Below are 6,240 nucleotides of genomic sequence, written 5' to 3' on the forward strand. Positions count from 1 at the left end.
TCAGTTTAGTTTATTGGAAAACTGGGACAACTTCATGGGTAATGGTTTGTCATCATTTTATTACTGGCACCTGGCATATATTGGGTATTCAATAAACGTGTTAAATTAAATTGTATTATTGAATAATGGGAAATCTTCAAACAAGTGTACTTTTTGAGTCCATTCCAATTTAAGCAGTATTCATTATGTGTATAAATTTATGTGCAATGGCCTGAAAATACAGCCAGGAATTAATCACTTCTAAACTTTGTATTAATGTCTTAAAAGGCCACATTTAATTTCCAATTAATAATATGGGATGGGGAAGCAATTTGCCTAATGTAACTCAGAGAGCTGTAGCCTGTCTTTGGTTGACCAGTGGGTTGTGACTTTGATAAAATTGTCTCTACTGTATTATCCTAGAAAAGCCTATTATTTTGTAAGTTGCACAGACTAAAATATTGCAGGCATTCCTTGGAGATATTTCGGGTTCGGTTCCAGACCACTGTAATTAAGTGAATACGGTAATAAAGCAAGTCACATGAATTTTTTGGTTTTACCAGTGCATATAAAAGTAACATTTACACTATTCTGTAGTCCATTAAGTATGCAATAGCATTATGCTAAAAAATGGACATATCTTAATTAAAAAATATTTTATTGTTAAAAAGTATGCTGATGATCATCAGAGCCTTCAGTGAGTTGTAATCTTTTCACTGATAGAGGGTCTTACCTTGATGTCGACGGCTGCTGACTGATCAGGGTGGTGACTGCTAAAGGTTGGGGTGGCTGTGGCAATTTCCTAAAATAAGAAAACAATGAAGTTTGCCTCCACTGACTCTTTCATCAAAGGTTTCTCTGTAGCATGTGATGCTGTTTGTTAGCATTTTACCCACAGCAGAACTTCTGTCAAAATTGGAGTCAATTCTTTCAGTCCCTGCCCCTGCTTTATCTACTAAGTTATGTAATAGTCTAAATCCTTTGTTGTCATTTCAACAATGTTCACAGCATCTTCACCAGGAGTAGATTCTGTCTCAAAAAACTACATTTTTTGCTTACCCATAAGAAGCAACTCCTCATCCATTCAAGCTTTATCATGAGATTGTAGCAGTTAAGGCACTTCTTCAGCCTCCACTTCTATTTCTAGTTCTTTTGCTATTTCCACCACATCTGCGGTTACTTCCTCCACCGACATTTTGAACCCGTCAAAGTCATCCATGAGGATTGGAATCAACTTGTTCCCAACTCCTGTTAATGTTGGTATTTTGATTTCCTCCTGTGAATCATGAATGTTCTTAATGGTATCTAGAATGGTGAATCTTTTCCAGAAGATTTTCAATTTACTTTGCCCAGATCCATCAGAGGAATCAGGATCTATGGCAGCTATGGCCTTGTGAAATGTATTTCTTAAATAATAATTTTGAAGGTTGAAATTATTCCTTGATCCATGGGCTGCAGAGTGGATGTTGTGTTAGCAGGCACGAAAACAACACGAATCTGCTTGTACATCCCCATCAGAGCTCTTGAGTGACCAACTGCATTGTTAATGAGTAGTAATATTTTGAAAGGAACCTTTTTTCTGTGCAGTAGGTCTCAACAATGAACTTAAAATATTCAGTAAACCATGATGTAAATAGATATTTATAGAGCACAGGCAGAGTAGATTTAGTAATGTTGTTAAGGGCATAGAATTTTCAGAATGGTAAATGAGCATTGGCTTCAACTTAAATTCGCCAGCTGCATTGGCCCCTAAGAGGGGAGTCAGTCTGTCCTTTGAAGCTGGGCATTGACTTCTCCTCTCCAGTTGGAATGTCCTAGATGGCATCTTCTTCCAATAGAAGACTCTTTCATCCACACTGAAAACCTCTGTTTGGTGTAGCCGCCTTCAGCAATGACCTTAACTAGGTCTTCGGGATAACTCGCTGCAGCTTCTATCTCAGCATTTGCTGTTTCACTTTGCACTTTTATGTTGTGGAGATGGCGTTTTTCCTTGAAACCCAAGAACCAACCTCTGCTAGCTTCCAGCTTTTCTTGTGTAGCTTCCTCACCTCTCTCTGCTTTCACAGAAGTGAAGAGCGCTAGGGCCTTGCTCTGGATCAGGCTTTGACTTAAGGAACGTTTTAGCTGATTTGATCTTCTGCCCAAACCACTCAAACTTTCTCCATATTAGCAAGAAAGCTGTTTCGATTTCTCATCTTTGGTGTGTTCTCTGGAGTAGCACATTTAATTTCCTTCAAGAACTTTGCCTTTGCCTTCACAACTTGGCCTATCTTAGCTTTCCACATGCCTCCCTCACTAAGCTCAATCATTTCTACATTTTGATTTAAAGTGAGAGACATGCAGCTCATCCTTTCACTTGAACACTTAGAGGCCATTTTAGTTACTAATTGGCGTGATTTCAGTATTTTTGTGTCTGGGGGAATAGGAAGACCTGAGGAGATGGGGACAGACAGCAGAACAGCTGGTCAGAACTCACATTTATTGATTAAGTTCGCCATCTTATATGGGCACAGTTCATAGTGCCCCAAAACAATTACCATGGTAACATCAAAGATCACTAACCACAGATCACCATAACTGATATAATACTAATGAAAAATTTGAAATATTGTGGGAATACCAAAGTGTAACAAAGACACAAAGTGAGCACCAGCTGTTGGAAAAATGGCGCTGATAGACTTGCTCAACAGAAGGCCACAGACCTTCAATTTGTAAAAAATCCAATATTTGTGAAGTGTGATAAAATGAAGTGTAGCTGTACTGGGATGGAGGATTGGGTGGTGTGGAAAGAGCTAATAGAATATAAAATATGTGACCTCAAACACATTTTTAAAATGTGATGGTGTTGATCATCTTTTTGATTAAGTCTTGGCCCTGAATCTTCCCTTCGTCTATTTATTTATTTATTTTGCATGCAGGAATGGCCAATTGATGGTGACTCTTCATCAAAAACTCAGATTTTACTGGCATTATACACATAGATTGCATTGTGAGCACTTCATCTGATTCCAAATAACGTACATTAAGAGGTTTCTTGTCAAGCTTCCAAAGGGAGGGAGATGGCAGGAAGCTTTTCTGTTTTAATTTGATTGATTAGTGACCTATATTCTGAATGGCATACCTCTAAAGATGCAGAAAATCACCCCTCCTCAGGTTAGATATTACATAAAACAGCTATCTTAGAAGGTTATGAAGAGTTATAGCTGATATTAATTGAGCTGTTACTATACCCAGCATGTCACTGAACATGTTGTGTGTACATCTTCTTAGATCCTCTCTGAAGATCTTACCCTCCGAGGTGGTTGTTGTTCTGGTTATCTTTGCAGTGTAAAAAGTTACTCCAAACTTAGTGGCTTCAAAGAACATCCCCCTCGCTTTTTGTTTGTTTTGTTTAAGGCCATTGGAAATAGGTTTTCATTGACTTGTAACTGAAAAACTCATGGGCAGAGATATGTCTTAGTCCATTGGGGCTGCTCTCACAAAGTACCGTAGACTGGGTGTCTTATAAGCAACAAAATCTATGTCTTGTGGTTCTGGAAGCTGGAAGTCTGAGATCAGGGTGCCAGTAGGGTTGGGCTCTAGTGAGGGCCTCTTCCAGGTGGCAGCCTGCTGACTTCTCCTTGTATCCTTTGTCTAGCCCCTTTTCTTGTCTTGAATCCCTTTGCTGGGTATGATTTCCAGAGTAGGTGTGGCTGGAAAGGCCAGTGCCGTGGAATCAACACAGGAGGATGATCACATGACTCAGAGCGCAAGCTCCTGGTTGGAACCATGTCCCCTGCCTCCCTTGGGAGCCTGATGCTTTGCCCCAAGGAGTGAACCATACCTGTGGGCTGCAGCCACTCCTGGGAGACCCCAGTTTGTGCCTCACTGTCCCCAGTGCCCAGATGACTTTTGCCTATTCATGCGAGGAGTAATCCTGGACGAGAGGAGGGCAGGGTGGGAAAGATAGGCTTGGTGGCCCAGGGTCGTTGGGGTTTTGCATTCCAAATATATAATTGTTACCCCAAAACTAAAGAGATAAAACTACTTTAGTGACATACTAAAATACATATTGTCCAATTCGAGTTCATTTGTCTTCCTTTGTGACATGGCAATAGAAATTTCTTTCTTTCTTTCTCTTTCTTGCTTTCTTCCCCCCACCTCTCTCTCTCACTCTCTCTCTCACTCTCTTGCTCTCTCACTCTCTCCTGTTCAGGAGATTGGATTTTGTTATCTGACTTCTCTCCTCCAAAAGGAAAAATAAATAACTATTGTGGAAGAGAAAAGAATGAGACCCCTTCCGTGTATCTCCCACCTCCCACTCCCAGCTCCTTGATCCGGCCTCCATTCAACTGGGCACCATTTTCAGCTGAGGGAAAACAGAGAGTAATCCTCAGGTACTTACCCGTGATCCACCTATGTCAACAGGGCCACCATTTGTGAAGAGGCTAGAGAGATGTGACAAACAGATTGAGCCCCTGCTGGGCTACAAGTCTGCACAAGTAAACCAGCTCCGAGTGACTGCCCCTGGGAGCGAAGTGGGTTGGAAAATGGAAGCAAATCCCTGTCCTGCTCTGCCTCTTCTCTAACACTTATTCCAAGTCTCAACAGGCAAGTGAGACGGGGTAGTTTCAGTTCAAAGTCATGCACGGTCACCCTGTGCTTTCATTGCTGCTTTAACATGGAATTGGTGCTTTTCTCACTCAGGGAAGGTCCCTGGGTGTCGTGGTCCCTTCGGGCTGCTCTAACCAAGTACCATAGACTGGATGACTTATAAACAACAGAAATATATGTCTTATAGTTCTGGAAGCTGGAAGTCCCAGATCAGGGTGCCAGCAGGGTTGGGTTCTGGTGAGGGCCTCTTCCAGGTGGCAGCCTGCAGACTCCTTGTTTCTTCAAATGTAAACAAAAGCAAAGACAAACAAACAAACAAACAAACAAAACGAAGCAAGAGAACTCTCTGGAGTCTTTCTCATAAGGGCACTAATCCCATTCAGGACAGCTCCACCCTCATGACTTCATCACCTCCTAATAGCATCATTTTGGAGGTTAGGATTTCAATGCATGAATTATTTGAGGCGACATAAACATTTAGTCCGTTGCTACCAGTGTTTTAAACCCCTTGTAGATTTTGCTCTGACATCAACTCTGCTCTGCATGTCTGTGTGGCTGCTGAGCTGTGAAACTAGTGAAGTAGGGAGAGGGGACAGACCCTGAGCTCAAATCCTAGGGCACAGCTCGGAGGCAGCCTTTCCTTTCTCCCCAGCCTGATTCTCTAGCTTTGTGGAAGTCTTCCCAGCTTTATACTGAGAGGGAACCTGAGTGCCTCGGGCTCACAAAGCAGCCCTGTCACTTCCTACCATGTGATCACTAGCAAGGCATTTTAACCTCTCTGGGCCTCAGCTTTCTCATCTGTGCAATGGGGGCATTGGACTAAATCAGTAGTTTCCAAATTCTCTTCTGCATCTCCGGAGTCTCTCCATTGAGGAAAGAGAGGAGAAAGAGATTGGGGGGGTGGCCCCTCCCTTGCTTCACCTGCTGCAACCCTGGGTTCTGCAAATGTTCCCTTTATAAAAAGTTATGTGGCTAAAAAGAATTCTGAAAATCACTGGCCTACATCAGGACTTGTCAAGCTTGCCTGGCCATAAAATTCTTCCTGGGGATGCTAGTTAAACATACAGATTCCCAGGCCCTTCCCCTGGAGATTCTGAGTCAGTAGGTGCAGGATGGAGTCCGCCTTCCAGACCCTCAGAAGTTCTCCCTCTGCCTGAAAACCCACCACAGATGCAGGCCGCTGCCCAGGAAGGCTGACAACAGATGCCTGCCCAGACCCGTGAGACAAAGGCCAGAGGACACTGCCGCTCCCTGGGGACATGCTGCCTAGTGATATGGTTGCCCAGTGCTGGCACAGGTCCCCACTCCCTTGCCTGGACTGTGACTCAGTCTGTGACACAGGCCCCCTGTCTGGGTAACCCTGAATCAGTCTCTGCAAGGGCTTCCTCTGCCCACATCTGTCTAGGGTCTGAGGCCAGGTTCTCCTTCCTCCTCCTCCTCCTCCTCTTGCTCCTCTCTTGTCATGCTGGAGTCCCTAGGTCCAACACTCAATACTATGGAACCTAAGCACATGTGACCAGCTCAGCTCAGGGCAGAGTCAGGGCAGCCACGTACGGTTGGCCAGGCTGTGTCACCCCAGAACAAGGTTGTTTCCACCAAAGAAAGCACCTTTTTCTAATTAGGGCACGGAGGACAACCTGCTGAAGAGAAGCTGCCAACTTCCAGATG

At 43.5% G+C, this 6,240-nt stretch overlaps 1 pseudogene; it reads right to left on the reverse strand.

The window, feature by feature from the left end:
* Positions 1-642: 642 nt before the first annotated feature.
* LOC138376957 (tigger transposable element-derived protein 1-like) lies at positions 643-2,354 on the reverse strand (annotated as a pseudogene).
* Positions 2,355-6,240: the final 3,886 nt, after the last annotated feature.

The sequence above is a fragment of the Eulemur rufifrons genome, chromosome 29, assembly GCF_041146395.1.
Source record: "Eulemur rufifrons isolate Redbay chromosome 29, OSU_ERuf_1, whole genome shotgun sequence".
In the NCBI taxonomy this organism is placed as follows: Eukaryota; Metazoa; Chordata; class Mammalia; order Primates; family Lemuridae; genus Eulemur; species Eulemur rufifrons.